This window comes from Lynx canadensis, chromosome B4 (assembly GCF_007474595.2).
Source record: "Lynx canadensis isolate LIC74 chromosome B4, mLynCan4.pri.v2, whole genome shotgun sequence".
In the NCBI taxonomy this organism is placed as follows: Eukaryota; Metazoa; Chordata; class Mammalia; order Carnivora; family Felidae; genus Lynx; species Lynx canadensis.
This window is the reverse complement of record NC_044309.1, coordinates 59837431-59861618: the sequence shown is the minus strand read 5'-3', so window position 1 is coordinate 59861618 and position 24188 is coordinate 59837431. Positions and strand designations below refer to the sequence as shown.

The 24188-nt window shown below is 39.4% G+C and overlaps 1 protein-coding gene across 3 annotated transcripts in view; it reads right to left on the bottom strand.

The window, feature by feature from the left end:
• STK38L (serine/threonine kinase 38 like) overlaps positions 1-24188 on the bottom strand; it is an 83561-nt gene that overhangs the window by 41018 nt on the left and 18355 nt on the right. The window contains exon 1 of one of the 3 annotated variants that reach the window (XM_030322035.1): positions 9685-9703. The exons of the other annotated variants lie outside the window; for them this stretch is intronic. The gene's annotated coding sequence lies outside the window, so the exon portion shown is untranslated. Of the gene's footprint in view, positions 1-9684; positions 9704-24188 lie in introns of those variants that run through there. 3 annotated transcript variants of the gene reach the window in all.

The following is a 24188-nucleotide window of genomic DNA, read 5'->3' as shown; positions in this document are numbered from 1 at the left end:
CAACCAACTGAGCCACCCAAGCATCTCTCTTCATGTTGTTCCTTGATTCCTTGTGTTGGTATCTGCCATTTAGGTAATTGGTCTCTTTCCCCAGATTTTATAGGTTCAGCAGGAAAAGACCTTCACCAGTCAGCCCAGCTTGGGATACTGGACAGATCAGCTGGTAGTATCCATGGGCAGGTAGGACTTGCTATCAGGATCTCTAGTTGGGTGAGGCTGCTGCCCACGCTCTGACATTAGGGTGGGTGCTACTAGCTGGGCTCTGTGGTTGCCTGAGTCTGTTGGCTGGGTTCCATATTCAAGCGTGGCCAATGAGAGGGCTCCCTGACCAGGTGGGGCCACTGGCTGAATTCTACAATTACCTTTGGCCAAGTGTGGTCACAGGTTGTGTTTCCTGGCATAGTGGTGCCACGGTTGGACTCCCAGATTAAGAAGGACTATAGTCTGGGCGCTGCAATCACTCCTGTTTGGGTGGGGTCTTAGGCTGTGTTTCCTGACTGGATGGGCTGCTGGCTGAACTCCATGTTGAGGTTGGCTGCAGACAGGCCTTTGTGGTTGGACAAGGCCTTTGGCTATGCTCTGTAATCAAAGAGACAGCAGGCTGTGCCCTGAGGTTGGGCAAGGTCTCAGGTTGTACTTCACATCAGGTAAGCTGTTGGCCATGCTCCACCGTTTGAGAAGGTTGCTGGCTGACTTCTCTGGTTGGGAGGGATCTCCATCTGTGTCCCGCAGTTAGATGGGCTAGAGACTGTGCTCCGCAGAAGGACAGGATTGTTGTCCAGGCTTCCGCATCAGGTGGGGCTGCGGGCTATGCTTCCCAGTTAGGTGGCTCCCTGCCTGGGGAGGCTGTGTTCAACAATCAGGCAGAGCCATAGGCTGTGCTCTCTTGCAGGGTAGGGCTGTGGGGTGGGCTCAGCAGCTGGGTAGTACCATAGACTGGGCTACAAGGCTATCCAGGCTCACTGTTCCCTGATTATGCAGTGACAGAGGCTACACTTAACAGTATACTTAACAGGGCTTCTGGTTTGGCTCCCTGCCCAAGCAGGGCTGTAGGATAGGCCCTGTGGCTGCACAGATTCTTTGGCCTAGTTTCTTGGTTAGGTGGGACTGGAGGCTATACTGAACAGTTGGGCAGGGTTGTGAATGTGCTTCCTGCATGGCTGGGGCCATAGTACAGGCCCCACACTTGGTATGGATGGTTGGCTAGGAACCCAAATAAGGCAGAACTGTCCATTAAGATCCCTAATAAACAAGGCCACTGTCCTGGCACTACAGATGGGCAGAGCAGCTGGCTGGGGTCTCTGCTCAGGCAGAGAACCACTGTAAGCAGGAATGTGGGCCACCAAGATCTGAGCACTGGGTGGTGTAAATGCCATCCCCCTTCTCTATCTATCTGATCCCTAGCAGTAGAGTCCTGCAGACTTTCCCAAGGATCCCTGTGAGGTGTGCCCCGAGTGGACATCCCCAAATGTATCCCACAATGCCGGAGGAGCTGGATGTCAACCGTGGGCTCTCCTTTTACCCACTGGAAAAACCATAGGCCCAGGGGGACCTTCTCGGTACAGCACTGTGCCGCACTGTGCGGTCTGGGGGGAGGGGCAATAAGGTCACAGCATGTGGCTCTTCTCAGTCTCTGTGAGACAGCCTCACCCCTGGGTTCTGGGATTTTTATAATGGTGCTGTCTACAGGAAGTTGCTAGTTGGTCTTCTTGGAGGGGGGCTGAAGTTGGGGACAATCTATGTCACTAACTTGATGATATCACTCCCTGTGCTTATGTTAATTGGTAGGAATATAACACTTTCTGGTAGGGACTATAGCAATTTGTATTAAGAAACTAAGTTTTGTAGTTTTTTGACATAATAATTTCACCTTTAGGAATCTATCATAACAAAGTAATAACAACTGCAGCAAAAATTTATAGAGTTGTCTTTAAATCAAAGCATTATTTAAAATAGCAAATAAATCAAATGTTTAAAATTAGGTGAAATGAGGGGCGCCTGGGTGGCCCCTGGTCGGTTAAGCGTCTGACTTCTGCTCAGGTCATGATCTCATGGTTCGTGGATTCGAGCCCTGCATCGGGTTCTGTGCTGACAGCTCAGAGCCTGAAGCCTGCTTCAGATTCTGCGTCTCCCTCTCTCTCTGCCTCTCCCCCACTTATGCTCTCTCTCTCTCAAAAATAAATAAACTTAAAAAAATTTTTAAATTAGGTGAAAGAATTGATGGAATGATGATAGCAAGAAATACCACAGAAACACTGAAGAAAATTTCCCCCAAATATTTAACATGAGAAATAATATTAAGTAAACAGGATACAAAACTCTATCTAGAGGTTATATATGAACTCAAGAAAAAGGAAAAAGGGAGTCAATTATGGCATGAAATTATGGATAATTTAAATTTTGTGCTTTATCATTTTTTAAATATTCCAATTTTTCCATAAAGGAAAACCAATGATTTTTATAATAAGAAAAAAAGTATGTAAGAGTAATTGTGTGAGGGTAGACGCAGAAGCAGCGAAAGGGCATCAACCCAAATTTTTCAGCCCACGAAGGTGGTTTTCCAGGTACCACTGTACTTGGCAGTTTCTTCCTATGAACCAAATTCTCACTTCTGGTTTAGCGGAGGACTACGAGTCTGAGTCGTGGAATAAAATTAAACATACACCACAAGGCTAATGAGAATTCTGAAAAGTTTTCTAGTCGCGTCTTAACTTTTTAGGAAAACAGATTTTTAGTGGCTCCTACTTGTGCATGTTCACAAGGGCTCAAAGTGTTTGTCACTCTCTTCTAACACAGCTTTTGTACTGGGGACTCCAAAGGCCCATCACAGAATCAAAGCAGAGCAGCACAAATCTCCCCTAAATTAACCTCAAGTCTTATTTCAGGTAAGGGAGCTACTCCAAGATTCTAAGAAGAGACAAAATGAATGCTCTGGCTTTAAAGGGGCCCGCCCCCCTTTACTCCTTTTTAAAGGACGCACAGCCTGATTCAACACACCAGAACAACCAAAAATGCCTAGTTTGTGCTAAAAGGTGAAGGTCTGGTAGGACCAGAGAAAACTAAAGGGATGACGCAGGAAAACGACGAGTGCTGACAGGCGGTGTGATACACTGTGAAGGAAATTTGGGGAGCAGCCCAAACACTTGCGTCACTCAGTGGCCCGACTGTAAGAGCTGATCTCTGAACTCCCATCTTTCACTTTCTTAAAAGGAAGCTTCTAACAGGAATCAGAACGGGAATGAGAGACAGAGACAGGAACAGACTGACATTTACCCAAATGAAACTTGAAAACAGGCTTAAGTGTAGGTGAGGATGTAAGATACAAACTTCCCAAACGTGACTTTAACTAAAAATATAAACTCCTAGTGTAATTTTCCCATACACTCAAAAATATGCAAAGCAGCCGCATCACTCAATAGGCTCAGGAGGGATGTGGATTCCTCCACTGTGCTAGTTTCTTTTAGATGCCTTACTTTTAGTTTTAAAATTACTGTATTATTTTGTTTGCTGCTCCTTGTCAAACGACAACCATTCACTGAAAGAGATCAGACTAATTTAACATAAGAGCAAGAAGCAGCAGTGCTTTTTGAGGGCAAAAACTGGATTAGACTAAAAATAAAACATGGTATCACTGAGCTTACAGTTTTAAGATGTAAGTAGCTCTGAGTTACTTTTAGTTATTTTGAGTCATTTAAACTCTCCCAAGAGGCTTTTTGACCATCACAAGTGACCAACGAAAACTGCCCCCAGCTAAAAGCAGACTTACCATGTGACTCATAAGATTCAGATATTGTGTTAAGTATGACTTGCCTCCTGCAACCGTGAGAAAACCCAGAAGGCATCCACCCCATTTAAGACACCAGAGTACAAAAATCTTTAAAGCAGAAAAAAACATTTTTAGTGCTATTGACCTGTATTTCATTAACTAATTTAGTAATTAATACCTGAACAGTTGATTATCTAACTATCAAACAGGGTCAGACCATTTTATTGACTTGGGATCTTTTTTTTTTTTTTTTTAATTTTTTAATGTTTATTTTTGAGAGACAGAGAGACAGAAAGTGAGTGGGGGAGGGGCAGAGAGAGAGGGACACACAAAATCTGAAGCAGGCTCCAGGCTCTGAGCTGTCAGCACAGAGCCCGACGCGGGGCTCGAACCCACAAACACAAGATCACGACCTGAGCCGAAGTCAGACACTTAACTGAATGAGCCACCCAAGTGCCTCCAACTTGAGATCTTTAAAACACAATCCTGATTTTATTTGGAAAACAAATATAGGAGAGGGAGGAAAATGCCTAAAATGGAATAAAAAGCAAATTGTATAGTTAGCTGTCATCAAGGATTTCCTGTAATTCAAATGAGTGTACAGGCAAATCCTCCCATAAATCAGTTTAGGAGTTCAATTCTGTTCAGCATTTTCTAGACTTCATCACATAAGGTCTAAGGTGGCAAATTTAGTTCACCAACGCGCAAGACTGTTAGAATCCCAGAACTTGAAAACAGAAGCTATGTGATCCAGCCCGTCTCCCTCGTTTTACACAAGCACAGCCCACGGTCACGTGGCTATCTGGTGGAAAAGCCTGGACTAGAACCAGCTACACGACCTTCAGGTGGAGCTCCCCATCTAGCCGAGAGTCCACAGAGTGTGGTGGTGGGTCTAGGACTCTGAATTACCCTGCAGAGAAGCTGGCTGTCTGAACACTGACAGCCGGGGCCAAGTCCCAGACTACACGGTATCTATTAGCTCTATCGCTGATGTCCATGTCGAACACTAAATCACTGCTCACTATCTTATGATTACAGATCTGTGGATCAAATCACTGGTTTCTGCCTGCTTTTTGGATGACTGAAGAATGACATTTTTTACTGCAAACTTTCTAAAAAACCAAAATATTATGACTAAAGCTTTCTTGAAAGTGATTAGGATTTCGATGACAGAAGTTAACCACTATTAAGTGATCTAAATTTAGCCTGAACCCTACCTCTATCTATAATTATTTCCTTATAAAACTATTCCCCAAAGTGAGGTTTTCAAAATCTATTATACCCTACGGAATCACGGGCACTCCTTGTCCCTGACACCTGAGCCTGAAGGCATAATATAAGAATATATGTCCATATAAGTGGACATATATTCAGAAGTCTGGAATCTGCCGTAGGTATTCTATAACATGAAATAAGGTTTCTAAAATACAAAAATATACTTCTTTCCTTCTCAAACTGGAAATATCTTTTTTCTATTTATGAAAGTAAAACATTTCCTGTAAAAATGTGAAAATATCCAGAAGTATATAAATTGCAACGTGAAAGTGACCTCACATTCCTACCTCCCATAATATCCAGTTTTAACTGCTGGGTAACAGATTGGCATTACACTGCCTGGATTTAAATTCTGGCTCTGTCACTTATGAACTCTGAGAGCTCTCAGGGTGTCAGTGTCCTTATCTACAAAACAGAGATAATAACAGCATGTGAGAATTGAAAACTAGTGTTTATTAAGTACTTTACAAAGTGTAGGTATTGTTCCAAGCACTTAAAACATACTAACGAATTTTAATAAAGTGGTTGACGGATATATGATATATGTTAAAGCACTGAACAGTGCCTGAGCCTCAGTCAGGTGCTCATTAAATGTCAACTGTTGTTATGATGTTCCCAAATTTTAATGCACACAAACACACACATATATATGGTTTTACTACAAAATGGCTCATGTAAACTGTTTTGTAACTTGCTTTTTCCCTTAATGTCTTAATATAAAGATACACTTTACCTTTTTTAAGAAGCACACGGTAATAACATTTTCCAACATACAATGAGTTGTTTTGCACTAGACACTGTGCTTTTTGTGTATCATCTCATTTAACCCTCATATGAACCCTAAAAAGGATGTGCCATTAATACTCCTACATATTAGGAGGAAAGAAAAGACTGAACTGTATTAAATAGCTTGCCCAAGATCATACAGCTAACTGTGGTGGAACTAGGATTTGAACTTAGCATAGCACACTCCATTTTCTGTAGTGCCATAGTTTTGAGCCAATGTCCACTAACAGACGTTTAGATGGCTCCCATTTTGGGGAGGTATTGTTAGCAATGCCGCAGTGAACGTAGTCGATCACAGATTGTGCATTTTTTCTCTAATTTCTTTATTATATTCTTCTAGACATGCAATTGCTGAGTCAAAGAATATTCACATTTTAAATTTTGATACATACTGCAAGAGTCCTTTCCAGAGACAGGGCCAATTGACCATCTACATTTAGACAAACAGATGTCTAATATATGAGAAAGCCAACACTGGGCACTGTCCATCTTTTTAATCTTTGCCAGCCTGATAGGTTTAAAGAAAATTTTACTTTTGCTTATATATTTCTTTGACTAAAATGACTTAAGCATATTTTCATATTTTTAAATAATTATTACTTCTTTTATAAGCTGTCTGATTTAAGTTCCTTGCCCACTCTTGTATTGAAAAATTCACTCTTTAACAGTGTCAAACTATATTTTAACAATATAATTATCAAAGCTCATTTTGAGCTATTTTAAATAGCTTAAATTATACCTTAAAGCCAATATTTAAATAATTTCAGTTTATATAACTTAAGAAATAAGTCAAAGCAGGCTTTAATTCATGCAAGAACTATAGTTATTATATTAGAAGCAGGATACCTTCCTATAAATCAATAAGATCAAATCAAAGCTGTCAGACGACTCAAAGGTTGACAATGTAAAGTAGAAACAGTTTTCCAAACTAAGTAAGATTTCTGTTATTGGGATGTTACATTAAGACCCTATTGTTTAGGCCCTATTTATTTAGACCAGCACATATAATTTCTTTTTTTTTTTTTAATGTTTATTTTTGAGAGAGAGAGAAAAAAAAATACAAGTGGGATACGGGTGGAGAGACAGGGAGACACAGAATCCGAAGCAGGCTCCAGGCTCTGAGCTGTCAGCATAGAGCCTGATGCGGGGCTCGAACTCACAGACCGTGAGATCACGACCTGAGCCGAAGTTGGACACGTAACCGAGCCACCCAGGCACCCCTATAATTCTGTTTTAAAATCATGCCAATTTACTCTTCAGCAGAAAACTTCCCCTCATAGATAACGATTCTCTGGGAAGCAATTAACCAATGTCCTTATTGTCACTATCAATCCTGTCATCATCATGGCTACTATTCACTAAGCACCTTACCTTCTCTGTGCCAGACAATACTGTGTGCATTACCTCACTTAGTCTTCACAACAACTGTATGAGGTAGGTACTATTTCCCCATTTAACAATTGAGTAACTGAGGCTCCAACAAGTTAAGTTAGTTGCCAGGGGCCCCTCGATTAAAAAGTGGCAGAGCTGGGATCTGAATCCTGTCTGACTCCCGGACTATGGTTCTCTTGTTCTAACATCACTCCTACCCTTTACGATCAGACTCAACTAGTTCAACAAAGCTAAAGCCAAAAATAAATCTTTTAACCTCCTAAAGACAACTCAAGAGAACTACTGGTCACTTCTCACATGATCAGCTTACTTATTCTTGATAAACCTGAAGTCACAGTATAGTTCCTGGTTTTATAGAAACTTAAAAGACTCAACTAGCACATCCTACCAGAAACAAGGCTATGTTAACCTTCCTCCCACTCGACATGCCTTCTTGCCCAAAAAGCTGTACAAAGCGTTTAAAGAGTTTTATCATCTCTTTTGGGAACCTTTGCAATCATTTCACCAATTATTTAAAATATGTATTGTCTATCCTATGCTGTCCTCATCTCTTTGTCTAAATAGGGGGAAAAGTACCAGAATGGTTTACTGCGTGAGCAGGAAGACTAACCAACACTGAGTGGCAGTCAGAAACCCAGCAAAGTTGCCATATTAGGGGTGAAGTCCAGGTTTAAGCTGCGTCTAGATGGGTTCCCAGGATCCCTGAAATAACCTCAGAAAGCCAGAAAAGTCTCCAGAGTGGTGACAAAGGAGACCCTCTTATCTGTTTGGCAGCCTTACAATTAGAAAGTTCTTCTTACATTTAACCTAAATCTCTCCTGCTGAAATTCAAACCCAACTATTTTTCTCAAGTTCTCCATTAAAATTAAGAACTTCAACTGCAGCAATTAACTTGCCCCAATTCTCACAGCAAATAAGAAAAATGTAGCTAGAATCAGCACTGATTTCTTTTGATTCTTGTCATTGCATTAATCCAAACTTCTTAAATTTTCAGTCCATTTTGCTAAGGGAAAAACTGCTTGTCTCCCTCAAAACAACTGCGAAACTGGAGAATAAAGTTGCCCTTCTGAAATCTTCATGACTGGTATTTATTTAAGAATTTAAAAAAAAAAAATGGAATCCCTTCACAGTGCTTTTAAAGATGTTTAATTAGTAAAAATAAAACCGTGGGTAAATTTAATCCACTACTTCTATGTCGGGTACAGTGCTACATGTTTCCCACGCATGACAGTCTTTCATCTCCACAGCAATTCCATGAGGTAGAAGTTTCCAGACTCACAAATGAGGAAACTGAGACTTAGTTAAGTTGCCACTCCAAAGACATACAACTAGTAAGTGGAACCCAGTTTGCCTCATATCAGGGCCCAAGCTCACAACCCATTTAACTAGACTGTCTCTCATCTGACTTTTACTTTCAAACGGGTAAGCCCTGCTTTATAGAGTACTTTGTTACTGAACGCACCAGGCTCATTATTACAAATTTGACTTTCCTTGCCTCTTTCCATTATAAAATGTGGAAAAATAACATCCCACACTTTCACAAAACTAAAGACAGTTGTACTTAAGTGTACAGTGCCATTTATTTATTTATTTTTAAATATCATGTTGTACATCTTTATTTTTTTTAAGATTTTAAGTAATCTCTACATCCAAAGTGGGGCTCGAACTCACAATCCTGAGATCAGCATCTCATGCTCTACCAACTGATCCAGCCAGGTGCCCTTGGTGGGCATTTTTCAAAAGCTAAGAAAAAAATATGTGCACAAAGGCTTAGGTATAAGTATGACCATCCACAGAACTTTTGCACTAGATAACCATCTGATAACAGTCCATTTTGAGACTCTTCTCTATTCCATTAATCAATCTATTCATTCATTCATTCTTACACCTAAACCAAACTATTTTTAGAGCTGTAAAATAAAACAAACAAAAAAAAAACAGGTTTTGACACCTGCTTAGGCAAGCCTCTCCTTTTTCCTTTGTTTCTCCTCCCCCAAATTTTTACATTCTTTCATATGAATTTTAGAATCTGCTCTAAAGTTCAACTAAAAATATTGTTGGGGGGGGGGGCGCCTGGGTGGCTCAGTCGGTTAAGCGTCCGACTTCAACTCAGGCCACGATCTCACAGTCCGTGAGTTCAAGCCCCACGTCGGACTCTGGGCTGATGGCTCAGAGCCTGGAGCCTGCTTCCGATTCTGTGTCTCCCTCTCTCTCTGCCCCTCCCCCGTTCATGCTCTATCTCTCTCTGTTTCCAAAATAAATAAACGTTTAAAAAAAAAAAAAAAATATATTGTTGGGATTTTAACCAGGTATCTTCTTTTTGGAAAGAGGAAAAAATATGGTTTAAACTGACCCAGCATCAGCCTATGGCTTCAAATTACCATTTTGATTTTGGTTTTCTGCCAAGGTATTTCTGCCACCTGGGGGACAAGTATCCAGATTGAAGGTTAAGGTTTTTTACTGACCCTTTTAAAAAGCGGCATCCAGGGGCGCCTGGGTGGCGCAGTCGGTTAAGCGTCCGACTTCAGCCAGGTCACGATCTCGCGGTCCGTGAGTTCGAGCCCCGCGTCAGGCTCTGGGCTGATGGCTCAGAGCCTGGAGCCTGTTTCCGATTCTGTGTCTCCCTCTCTCTCTGCCCCTCCCCCGTTCATGCTGTCTCTCTCTGTCCCAAAAATAAATAAAAACAAAAACAAAAAAACGTTAAAAAAAAAATTTTTAAAAATAAAAAGCGGCATCCAAACTTACAGTGTCTGTTATTGATTACAGAAAACAAAATAAGATATTCAACGAACCTAGGAAGTGGTGTTTGCAAGACAGGGCTTCAGGATGACCAAAGATAAAAAAATAGAAGAAACAAGCTAAGCTAATAGTTCCACTGGCAAATACTTGGCATCATTATCACCTGCTATACATGAGACCCTCTGCAGGTAGGAAGAGACCCAAATAGTGAGAGAGATGACATGAGCACTTTAAGATCCCATAATATATTTTATTAAGTTTTTAGTTATTTTGAGAGACAGAGAGAGAGAGCACACAAGTGCATGAGCAAGCAGGGGAGGAGCAGAGAGCGGAAGAGAGAGAATCCCAAGCAGACTCCACGCTGTCAGCACAGAGCCCAACGCAGCGCTCGATCGCACAACCATGAGATCATGACCTGAGCCGGTATCAGGAGACAGATACTTAACCAACTGAGCCACCCAGGCACCCCAGATCCCATATTATTTTTGAAAAAAGCAAGACTAACTCACAGAAACAATTAGTGCATGTGACAAACAAGCTTGAGTGGGCCTTTCTGACATAAACAGTGCTTCAGAACAGGGAAAGATCGCTGTAGGCTGCCGTGCCCAACGGAAACTAGTTAAGTTGGGTAGCTCAGCTCGAGCCTACCTGAATGCTGCACAGTAATCAAAATGTAATGACGTCGATTTTTTTAAAAGCCCATGTAAGTAAAAATAGTGATGATCTCAATTTGGTTCCAAACTTGCAGCACCCTAATAAAAGGGCAGATACCCTCCAGGCAAGCATCTCCCAATGCTCTTGCTGTAGCTACTCCACATGATATGCTCGAACCGTGGCCAGCACCAGATAAACCCAATGGAAAACCCCTCCAGATACTTGGTGGCTCCAGGGGCTACTTGGTACCGGAACCCTATCCTATTCTCCCATATGCGACCTGAAAAGTCCCCACTCCATAAGACTTGCTCCACGAAAACCTCCACCCAGTCTCCTAACATCATGGAAATTTACTAGTTCACACAGAAGACCTAGTATGTGGGCTCATCTATTTGTGGAAAGAGGTAGCTCTTTCCAAAATTATTGAGTCAGAAAATTTTACTGGCACTAGACTTGTTTAAAAAAAATAATAATAATAATAATTTTTTTTTTTTAGTTGAATAAACAGGATGAACACTGTATCTCCTTCCAAGGAGAGGAAAAAAAAAAAAAACACTGCTAAACATAAGCTGGGAATATTGGTTGGGAGGAATTAGGGTGGAAGGAACCTTTTTTTTTTTTTTTTATTTAAATCATATGCAAACTCCAAAGTTAATTAATTTTAAAATCATTATTAGATAATGCAAAGCAAGGCACCTGAGTAGTTTCTTTACCACACTGACATGCCAGCAAGCACTATTTGGGTATTTAGGAAGGGCATTTTCTTTGAAAACGAGTAGAAAACTTACCTGTCATTTGGTATTAAGGCAGTTTCACTAAAATTAGGTAGTTAAGACTATTTAACCCTCTGAAATTCTTTCCTTCCAGTCCTTCATGCTGTTTATACTCCTTAATTATTAGTACTTTAAATTAAGCAGAGAACACAGCAGGGTGTGAACGTTTTCACACACAAGCCTCAGAACTCCATTTCTAATCAGATACATTGCAAATCATAAAACATTACTTCACTTGATACCCTACAGCTTTTATTAAGTGAAACTGGGAAGGTTGGTGGGTTGTGAATTTTTAGAAGTGAAATAAATACTCTATATAGTTCCCCAAATACTTTAAGAGTTGTGAAGGTCAGGAGTGCCTGACTCTTGATTTCGGCTCAGGTCATGATCCCAGGGTCATGGGATAGAGTCCTGCTTTGGGCTATGCACTGAACCTGGAGCCTGCTTGGGATATATTCACTCATATTCTCTCTCTCTCTCTCTCTCTCTCTCTCTCTCTCTCTCTCACCTTCCCCTTCTCTTTCTCACTCCCTCTGCCCTTTCCTCTGCTCACACACTCTCTCTAAAATAAAAAATAAAAATAAATTTTAAAAAGGAGTGGTGAAGGTCAAATGGAAGAGGTGAAGGTCAAATGGAAGGTACAAATGGAAGAGGTCAAAAGGCAGGACACTACTCGATGTACCACACTGGAACCCGTTGTACGTACACTAGAACATGATAAAAATTCTGTATCCAGGATAGTGGTTATTTCTGGGAAGGAGGATAAAAGGCATCTCAAACTCTATAGTATTTTGTTACTTAAATAAAATCCAAGGCAAATTTGGCAAAATAATAATTTCTGTGCTGCAGACACGTGGACGTTCCTTATACTTCTCTGTATAACTGCATATGTTTACAATTCATAACACCATAGGGTATCTTATTTTCTGCTATTTTCCTTATTAATATTGTCACCGTCTCCTGTCTTCCTTACACCTCCATCTAACAGTTTCAATAAAAAAGCACAACTCTCCAGGGACAAAGGATGTCAGAGAGAAGGGGGCAGTGAATGAGCGGCCCTGGGAATAGCTGGGTAGAGCACGGAGAGAGAAGCAGGGCAGAAGACCACCACTCACCGGGGGCGGGGGGGGGGGGCACCAAGGTCCGCAGTGAGGCGTCATTATTTTGTTTGAAGTATCATGACTTCCCAGAATACCAGAGACATCTATATAGATATATATTTAAAGGCCTAAAAAACATATCCCATACATACTAAAATATTTCCAGATGAAATAACATCACATCAAGGATTTGCTGCAAAATAAATATGAAGGGAGTAGGTGGGGGTACAGATGAAACAGAACTGGTTACGATTTGATAACTGTTTAAGCTGGTGATGCTACATGGGGAGACATTATACTCTCCTTGGGTATACATTTAAACTCTTCCATAATAAATTTTTTAGGAAAAAAAACCTAAAATAAATTATTTAATTTTTACCGTGTTAAAAGTCCTGCCCCATTGCAATGTGTTAGACCCGTGCATGGCAGGGGGATCAGACAGGCCAGGGTTGGTCCTGACGCTACCACTAGTCAGCTGTGTGCCCTGACCTTAGTCACTCAAGTGTCTTCAGTGTTGAGTTTACCCATCTGAAAAAAATGAAAGGGCTGGATGAGATAATATTAAGTTCCCTTTTAACTATAGCATGATTATTGGGTTTATAAAACTGACTTGCCGTTCCTGTATAATACAATTAAGAACTGCAAATGTTATAAACAGAGGGTTACTGGAGGGGTTGCGGGGGGGGGGGGTGGCCTAAACGGGTAGGGGCATTAAGGAATCTGCTGAAATCATTGGTGCACTATATGCTAACTTGCTAAGTTAAAAAAAATAAACTAAATGAAAAAAAAATAACTGCAAACGTTATTAATGATACACTATGGCCAACTGGGAGTATCTTTGATCCCTCATTTATTTACTTATTGACAAACATTTAGGGACTGTGTATGATGTGCCAGGCAGTGCTACATGTGGGCAGAATACAAAGTTAAATGACACAGAATCCCTGTTTTCCAGATCCATTTGAATCATGAGACAGATGTATAAACAAATGACAATACAATGGGTAAGAAGATAGCGATGATGGAGCTGAAAATGCCAAAGGCCTTCACAGGGTGAGAGAGCAGGGAATTGTAAATAATCTTATATGTAGAAGGAGAGAGAAAGTTATGTGGCAGGAGAGGACACTGGCTAAGAAAGTAGGGACCAGACCGAAAAGAAGCATCAATGTTATACCAAGGAATTTGGATGGTATCTTGAAAAGTGATAAGGAAGCCATTTTAAAGATTGTAAGCCTGGAAATGATGCAATCCAATCTACACTTCAGACAAACTGCTGGAGCAGGAGTATAGATTCGGTGGTGGTTCGTGGTGTTTGGGGAACAAAGGAGGGAGTCAAAGAAGGGAGGGACGCTCACCTAGCTGCTAGGAGGTAACTACAATGGTCCAGCAAGACATGATGACGCTTGATCCAAGGCAGTATTAGTGGACATCAATGAGATATTGTTACAGCTTTAGAAATGCAGGTTTTAGATATTCTACTATATTCCCCAACCCCTCTCCGCCCCCGCACCAGCTTTCAAGATAATATACAAGCTACAGCATGAAATATCTATTTATCACTGGTGGGGTACTAGCTTCAAGCACAGTGCGTAGCACATAGGAGGCGCTTAATAAATGTGGGTTATGTGTTGAATGTGACAAGTTTTAATGAACTAATGAAACACACAGGGTAACATGGTACCAGTGGTTAAGTCTCTGCTCACTGGATATTGGCAATGATTTGATAGAAAGCCTAAGTAAGGGAAGATGGAAATTCTTTTTCAGGTGATTTTTATGCCCCTCTCTAACCCTCCCATCATCCCCCCAGATTTGTAGACAATATCAGCAATGATCCTCTCTGTCATTTCTTAAAATCATGGAGTGGATAGTTAATTTGTTGTTATTGAAAAGTTAGACTACTCCTATGTGTAGACTATAATAGAAGACTTTTTTCCCATATATATATATAGTATCTTTTAAGAACCAAAAAGGGTACTTCTAAGAAAAGTATTAGAAGTACTCATCAGTACTAGGTACTACAAACCATATAGACTTTTGTTCCAAGTTTTACAAAACAAAAGTAATATTTTTCCTGAAACCATTATCTTTAGTTGAATAAAAATAAAAAGTAAAGCACAGAAAAGTAGATCATCTAGACAATGTCCTGCTGTTACTGACTGTTACTCAAATTAGAAAATTGTGCCCTTTAATTACTACCTTCTTATAATTTCAGATTTTCTCAGCAGTCTGTGGTATTAAACATTAAAACTTATAAATTTTATTCTACTCCAAACCTGTAACTTTTAAAAATGTTAATATCATCCCAAATGTCATTGACAAAAATAAGAATATGTAATTCATAAGTAACTGAACATTAATTATGTGCCAGATAATATGCTTAACATTTTATATATACTTTATACATATATACACACTCAATCTATACCATTTGATCTTGACCCTCACAGTAACCCTAAGAAGGGGTACATAAAGTTACTGCCATTTTGCGGTGGAAAAAAATAGGGCTCAGAAAAGATGTGTATAACATTATCCAATGTTATATAACCAAAACAAGCCTGTTAAACTCAGTAGCCCAGAACTTTTTGCCACCATGCAGGACTGACTGCCTCTCACAAACCGTGAGGTGGGTAGACAGGTATTATTATCCCTGTTTCAAAGGTGAAAAACCTGAGGTTCAGAAAGTTGACAAGACTTGCCTAAGGTAACACATTTAGAAATGGAACCATCAGGTCAGGCTCCTAGTTCAGTCTCTATCGCTCTACCTCTTATGCTGGACCTGTTCCATGAAAAAATCATAACCACTCCATGGGAATCAGCAAAGTATCAAATCGCCCCACCATTGTTTTTAAAAAAATCAAATCAAATCAAATCAACACAAAATGGTTTTGTCAATATAGCCTAAAGGTCATGAGGTTCTATTTAAAAAAAAAAAAAAAAAGCCAGTAAAGTTTCTTTTTGACACATCAAGGCTACCTCACCTCAAATCATAAAAGGAGCTAATTTAGAAGATAGCATTTTTAAAATTTCTAATGTGTGCATTTATTTTGTTTTCCCAATATTTATTTGCTTCTTCTACAGTCCACATTCAACTTCCAAAGTTTTCAGTACTTATCAGAGACTTGGGAAAAGGTTAAAGAGCAAGTTTCTGTCCTCAGCCCACAGAGAAAACAATGTCTACAATTAATCCTCACAGAATCTACTCCCAAGTAGCAAGCAGATGCAATAATTCTGGTTCACTATGTGTATCTGGAGCAGAGGTAGTAAAAAAAACGGGGGGGGGGGGGGGGGAGAGGGTAGAGAGAAACATAAAAACTAAAAAAACTAAACTAAACTAAAAACTGGGGGATTCCTTTCTTCCAAGTGACTTACATCTTGTAAGGCATCTGGCTGTTGACAAGATGATCCTGCCCTTGAATACAAGGAAGTTGCACCCAGTCTCACAAAGCACAGATTCAATCACCCTAAACAGAAGTCTGGACTTCCCTCCAAGACAAATATGGAATTCAATCTGTGTGATGCCTTGAATGTGGCTAATTAATTTGCAATCCTTTATTATGACCATACAAGGGCGGGAAAAGAGCTACCTTCTTAGTCTGTCCTTGACAGGGAAGCAGTAGAGGAAAAAGCTTAACATTTAAATCCCATAGCAAAGTTTTAAAACTTTTCCATTAAGATACACACCCTAGCTGAGTCATCAGCATAATACCCTACAGCCGATCACCTCAGTACTAACTCTGCCTCCTATACATGGTTGTCCCAACTCTGTGCTAATTCTACTCAAAACAGAATGGGCAAGGAGCTATACCTTGTTTTAACCCTATGATTTTTAGAGGAAATGTACTGACCTTAACTTACCTAAGTACTTGATCTAGAGTTAAATGAATAAAGAAACCACAGCTGAATGAAAATCGTATCTGAAATAGCCAAAGCAATAACAGCAACCTAAAGAAAATTGTTTCATGAACCAATGAGAATGTTTTAAATCCAAAATAAAGATTATGAGGAGGAAAATTCTCTTAACCTAAAAGTACTTGAACCCATCTACCACATGGAAAATGTGTCCCATTCTTTCACTATCACATTAAAAACCAAAAGTTTTAGGGGGGCACCTGGGTGGCTCAGTCGGTTAAGCGTCCAACTCTCGATTTCGGCTCAGGTCATGATCTCACAGGTCATGGGACTGAGTGGGGCTCTGTACTGACAGTGTGGAGTCTGCTTAGAATTCTCTCTCTGCACCACCCCCCAACCCTCACACTCACACACTCTCTTTCTCAAAATAAATAAACTTAAAAAAAAAAGGTTTAGGTGAATTCTTCTCTTAAACTAAAAATTAATTAATACTTCTTCAGATACCAATTGCTATATCTTATGAATCTACTTCTAAGATTCTGCAACAAGACTGCCTGAGTGAATCCGTGATGCTACTCTTGTTAGCTGTGTGATCTTGGAGAAGTAAATTCATTGAGTCTTTGTTTTTTCATCAATCAAAGGGGTCCTTGTGACTTAACATAGTTAAGTGGTCAGTTTGAAGAAACTATTATTACCATTTCTATCATCACTGTTGTTAACTTGACAAATTATACTCTTAACATGTCCATTTGCCATCCTCCAGCATGCAGAAAATCTACCGAAAGATCATTAGATCTCTGAACTGCCACTAACCTAAAGAAAATAATACACTGACAGTTTGGTCAGCAAGCTACATATTTCAAAGAACTTAAGTCTGTGATTTAACATCATAGGGACTCAACTCTAATAATAGTTTAGGATTCATCTGAATTATCTTATGGGCAACTGTTACAGATTTCAAGCCATCTCTAAGTTACTAGTATTAAACTTTTGAAATTATGAAGCCAAAAATATTTTGTATTCAAAAAAACACGTACACTTGGAGAGACAGATGCATCTACAACTAGGCCACAATAAAGAAAATAAAACTACAGTAATTCAAGCAGAGGATTAAATAGCTTAATTTTCCCTGGGGTTAATAAAAAAAAAACAACAGCAACAACAAAAAAAATAGTACTGAAGATTGAAAAATTAGTTTATGAAATATAACATGCGCCATGAATGTGCCATGGTTAATGAATACGTATTCAAGATTTTGTAAAAAACTTAACTCATATTAAAATTTATAAACATTAAAATACTAAGGTAGAAAAAACCACACTAGCATCACAGAATGAAAAATACGCCACCAACTAGTAGAAGGTATTTGCAACACTTAAAAACAAAGAGTCAAATATAGCAAGGGTAATATAGTATTAATAGCTATTCTTAAATAGTTCTTACTATGTATTAGGCACTATTCGAACCAATATGAGTGTATATTAAATACATGAAGAATTTCTATGAATCAATTAAAAAAACACAAACAAGAAATGAAAAGTGAGCAAAAACCTCAATAGGAATTTCACAGAACGCAAAACAAAATGGTCCATAAAACATAAAGAAAGATGCTCATCTACAATTCTAATCAAGGAAATGAAAATTAAAACCCCAATGAGGTATCATTTCATGCCCCTAGATCAGCAAAAACTTAAAAGGCTGTCAATATCTATTGTTGCTGAGGAAGTAGAATAGGAACTCTCATCCTCTGCTGGAGAAGGAACAACTGATTTAGAGAACAGTTTGATACTACTCAGTAAAGTGGAACACACCCAATGACCAAGCAATTGCACTCCCAGACATATGCCAAAAAGATACACATGTGGTACAGGGGGCATTACTTAACAATGGCCACTGGAGCACTGTTCTTACAGATAAGAAAAAAACAAAACAAAACAAACAACACAATGACCATCAACAAAAGTGGAACAACAACAACAACAACAAATATTGTAGTATATTTATATAATTGAAAACTATACAACAAAGAAAATGGGCAAAGTACCACTACATGGATGAACCTCAGAAACATAAAGTTGGGGGGAAAAGCAGCAAGTCGTAAAATATGCACCATGTGTTTCCATTTATATAAAGTTCAGAAACAAGCAAACCTAAAAAATAATATTCACTCAGTGGGATAGATTTCTAGGTGGTGAAACTATAAGTAAAGCAAGGGGACGCTTACCAAAAATTAAAGACAACTGTGGTTTACCACTGAGAGAAGGAAAGGCATAAGGGAAGCTTCTGGGATACCAGCAAAGTTGTATTTCTTAACCTCCCTAGAAATTACTTAGGGGGTTATTTCATTATTTTTCCTTACACTGCACAGATACATTGTATGTTCTCTTTTTCTTTTTAATTTTTTTAAACGTCTATTTATTTTTTGAGAGACAGAGACAGAGCATGAGCTGGGGAGGGGACGGAGAGAAGGGGGGAGTCACAGATTCCAAAGCAGGCTCCAGGCTCCGAGCTGTCAGCATAGAGCCAGACGTGGGGCTCCAACTCATGAACCACGAGATCATGACCTGAGACGAAGTCGGATGCTTAACCAACTGAGCCACCCAGGCACCCCACATTGTATGTTCTCTTATGTTCTCCTACTGACACACTTTAAATTTAAACAAAAACAATTTAATATATTCCTTTTAGAAGAGTTGTGGGTAAGTCTACATAATGCATCCATCATTGAAACAATGTAGACATTTCAGACTAAGAAAGTAACCAGAATAAAGAACGTAAGAAATAACTTAAAATCTGCAACAGAAAAAATCCTGAAAATTTACAATGGAGTCAAACTCATTCACAAGCAGAAAAACAACAAAGTAATGATATAAAGCATCTTTTGTCCACGTGTGTTCTACAAAACACTTCTTCTTAAATGTCTGAAGGAAAATGGCTTCTAAGAGTGAAATAAATTGGGGGAATAATGGATTAAACAAGTAAATCTCCTAAAGAACCATCAGAATTTCCCAAACTCTTTGATCTGGAATCTTTAACACGGTGAATCACACAGTAACTGATTCTTTAAGGACTTGTTTATAACACAAATAGGGAAACATTTTATAACACGGAGGTCACACTGGATACAGTATTACCCCCAAGACTCAGGTCAGAGCAGGAGAAAAACAGTCTAGTAAAAGATTTTAGATGTCTAAGTCTCTGGTAACTGACCTGTCCAAGACAAGACCCTGGACAGTCTCAATCAAAACCCATAACCAAATAGAACGCTTAGGGACTAAGTGAATGCTCATTCTGTGTTGTAGGAACACGGATACCACTTTACTGTGGTAAGGGCAAAACATGAAGTAGGCATAAAGCGCAACAGAAAAGATCTAGATAGGATCTAAAGAAATATTTCTCCAGCTTTTAGGGTCATGGTAGACTAACAGGCAGAGGGTCTTATTTGATATAGGTAGAGATCAACAGAAGCCTCCAACACAAAAATCTAGGTTTCAAATCAGATCTCTTTAAAAGGTTTTCTATTAGTCTTGTGATAAAATAAGAAATTCTCTAATTTTCTACTCAAGTTTTCCCCAGGTACAATGAATCTATGAACTGAATCTGGAAAATCTTCATAATATGCTTTTCTCACCATAGGCGGGGGAACTATAATGTTCTTTGAAAGAAATATAAACACTGCACATTTATTTTTTAAACTCTTTATGAATTAGATGACTATCATAAACGTTGCATACACTATTCTTGGAAACTAACTTCTGGGGGACAGTGAAAATATATTTTTAAGAAAAAGTCGTTGAACACATATGTCTTTGTATCTCAAATATTAAAATATTAATTTGAAAAGAGTCAAATGTCTAGTTTTTCAGGGTATCACAGGGATTCAAAATGGGGGAAATGTGGTACTGTCATCGGTCTCTACAAGGTGAAGGCTATCAGACAGTCTCCTTCAGAGGGCTCTTGACAGGGTAGCATTCATTACCTTGGTAATTTACCACAACCCAGCCCAATCCACAAGCCCTTATAGGCTCAGAACTCTGACTTTTATCAGCGTCAATAAGGTAGCTCCATCTTTTAGAAGCAACAAAAATTAACATAAGACCCAACAAAATCAGATACAAATTAAAAAAAAAATTTTAATGTTTATTTTGAGAGAGAGAGAGAGAGAGAGAGGAGAGAGCGAGCATGAGCAGGGGAAGGGCAGAGAGAGGGAGACATAGAATCTGAAGCAGGCTCCAGGCTCTGAGCTGTCAGCACAGAGCCTGCAATGGGTCTCAAACTCACGAAGTGTGAGATCAATGACCTGAGCTGAAGTCAGATGCTTAACCAAATGAGCCACCCAGGTGACCCAGAATACAAATTATTAATGTAGAATGACAAATATAACTGTGACAGAAGTAAAAATTCCTGTTTATGGCCATACATGGCCAATACTCTCATTACATCCAGACTTATATGGACAGTTCCTGAGTATACGTGGAATTAGAATTAAGAGGAAATGTATTTAATAGTCTTCTTCATTCTGTCAATAACAATTTTTAAAATTAAGCAACTACTGGGGCACCTGGGTGGCTCAGTCGGTTAAGCGGCCGACTTCGGCTCAGGTCACAATCTCGCGGTCCGTGAGTTCGAGCCCCGCGTCAGGCTCTGTACTGACAGCTCAGAGCCTGGAGCCTGTTTTGGATTCTGTGTCTCCCTCTCTCTGACCCTCCCCTGTTCATGCTCTGTCTCTCCCTGTCTCAAAAATAAATAAAACGTTAAAAAAAAAAGCAACTACTGTGTCCAGGCAGTCTCCTACGTGCCAGGGATACAGAGGTCTCAACTTTCAGAGAGCTCATGTCTAAGTGACAGCTCGAGTACGTATTTCACAGAAGTTTACTGTGTTATATTAATAAACCAAAAAATTTTGGAAACAATCTAAATGTTCAACAATAGAATTGTGATTAAATAATGGTAAATCCACATGATGAAAAAATGTAGTTCTTTAAGAAGAGTATTTTTTAAGTGTATTATATTATTATTGAGAAGGAGAGAGAGAGAGAGAGAGGAGAGGAGTGGCAGAGAGGAGGGAAAGAGATTTCTAAGCAGGCTCACACTGACAGCACAGGAGCCCCCCTTGGGGCTCAAGCTCACGAACTGCAAGATCATGACCCGAGCTGAATCAAGAGTCAGACACTAACCAATAGCCACCCAGGGGGCCCCTAGAATAGGATTTTTAAGCAGCCATTCATGAACGGGGAAATTATCACATAATGCAATGTTAAATGAAAAAAGCAAGCTACAAAAGAATAAATAGTACACAATCCGTGTATATATAGTGAGCACAGATACTAATAAGTTGTATATATTTCCTATCCTTTCTATAGAAAAGAAAAAGACCAGAAAAGACCAAACAACCGAAGTAATGTTAACTGGTCATTTTTTTCCTCTAGACCTTTTGAATTTCTAATTTCCTAAAATAACTCGACATGCCTTTTATCACAAAAGAAAAATTACTTTTTAAAGTAAGTAATTTCAATCAACACGAACACAGGGTCTCTCAGATTATCTATCAGAAGACTATCTATGAAAGCCAGTCCGTGAACCTCAAATGTCTTTGAATTTTCAGAGAGAGATCATCCTTTCCCCTTCCTTTAAGCAATACTCTACATGGATGATTAACACACCCTATCTTTTCATCCAACCGCTGTCTCGTATTTCTGGCGTCGCTGAACATTTCAACCTAAACACCTTACCATAACTCATATATAATTACATCCCAAAGTAAATGCATACTTTTCCCCATAGCTAAGTTTCTAGCAGCCCTATTCTGTCCATGGCACCAACCCTTCTCTCCCAATCGGAAAGCTTGGAAAGCAGCATATTCAACACTCCCTTTCCATTTCAGGTTCATAAACAACTCTGTACCAAACCTCTCTCCACTCCACCTTACTCTTCATTCTCATTTCCATCACCTTATCAGTCCAGGGCCCCATCATACTGTCAGTGACAGAACTGCATCAGCTTTGGGCGGGGTCTTCCTGCTGCCATTCTCTGACATCTCTAAATCACATCATTCCTGGATGATGTCATTCCTTGGCTCAAAAACTTTTGAAGCCTTTCCTTTCTACCACTCCAATCTAAACCCTTTGCCTGGCTTTTATTAAACCCCATAATTTGGCTCGACCCCGACTACGTAAGCTTTTTTTCCATTATTCGCCAGTCTCCTCCTTCAACCAACAGACATACCATAATCAACCTTACCACCAAACTTGGAAATCTGGACTTAAAAATAGTCCTACCTTTTCCCTCTATTTGTATTTAAAGAGCCTCATGAATTTTTCCTCTTCTACGAAGCTGTTCTTGATTCCTCCAACTTCATTTACATTTCATTTTTCAGAACTTGTCTAGCATTTATTACAAATCTCACAATTAGGCACTTAATTCCACACCTGTATAAGCAGATTTACTGTCATGTATGTTAGTCATCTATTAAATTCCATATTCCTTGAGGACAAGGACCATACCTTATTCTGTCCCCCACAGTATTTAGCACGATACACAGCACAAAAGTGCTAATATTGTTGAGTGAAGTAACCACCTCGAGCCCCAGTTTCTCTTTAACTACAGGTTACATACATTGCTACCTACACTGCATACATTGCTATATACATTGTAGCACTCTGGGCAGGTCATGGAGCCATTCTATAGGATACAACAGGAGACTATTTTAGCCTCAATGGGGAGGCCCACATATGGAGGCCCATTAGGTATAACACTGTGCCATAACTGGACAAAGAGAGTTCTAGGGAATGATCCATTGGGGTTCTTGAAGTCTCTTTCAAGGGGGACAGTAATGATGATCTCAAACAGCATTCCAATCTCCACGAGAACAGGTACAAGTCTTTGAAAATAGTGCCTTGCTGTGAGGGACTATCAAAGAGAAAATGCATAATAAAACAAAAACCTAATCAGGGTCCTGCTTATTCATAAAATGATATTACATAAGTCACCAAATCTCAGGTGTTATGCTGCTATTGGTTAAGAGATGGTAACTGCCAGCTGACAAATATTTTCATGTGCATAGTTGTAGTGCCCATATCTATGAAGTTCTTTAGAGTCTTGAAAGGGCTTTCTACATCATCTTTTATTATCTGAACTTTCCTAAATGCAGGGTGAAATGGAATTTCAGATAGACTCCAGATACAACAAATATTTTGTCTTATTGAGTCTACTTTAAATTGTTTTTTTAATGTTATTTATTGTTGAGAGACAGAGCATGAGTGGGGGAAGGGCAGAGAGAGAGGAAGACATAGAATCTGAAGCAGGCGCCAGGCTCTGAGCAGTCAGCACAGAGCCTGATATGGGGCTCGAACTCAGGAACAGCGAGATCATGACCTGAGCCGAAGTCAGACGTTTAACCGACTGAGCCACCCAGGCGCCCCTTATTGAGTCTACTTTAAATACACATACCTGTATCACCGTAAAATTTAAGAGCTACTTCAGAACCTAACTATTCAATGACTTCATACATGAGGTTTCTTCTGCAGAAAAGGTAAGTTTCACTTAACCTGTCAACATCTAGTATAATCTCTAATGCTTTCTTCTTTGTAGAGAGGTATTTTAACTTACTCATTTTGTGCTAACTCAATTAAAATGTATATGGAATCCACCAAATATAAGTGTTAAAAACCAGTTTTCAACAAAATTTCTATTCACAAAATTGACATTTTACTTTAAGTTTAAGAATAACTTGTATCTATTTCAAAGTGTAATGACTGGGTTCTCAACTAAGGCATTATTTTTGTCTGGATCTTACCCCAAAATGTAAGTTTTTTGAAGGGATTACTTTGAGGCTTCTTGTGGTTTCTTTAGCAA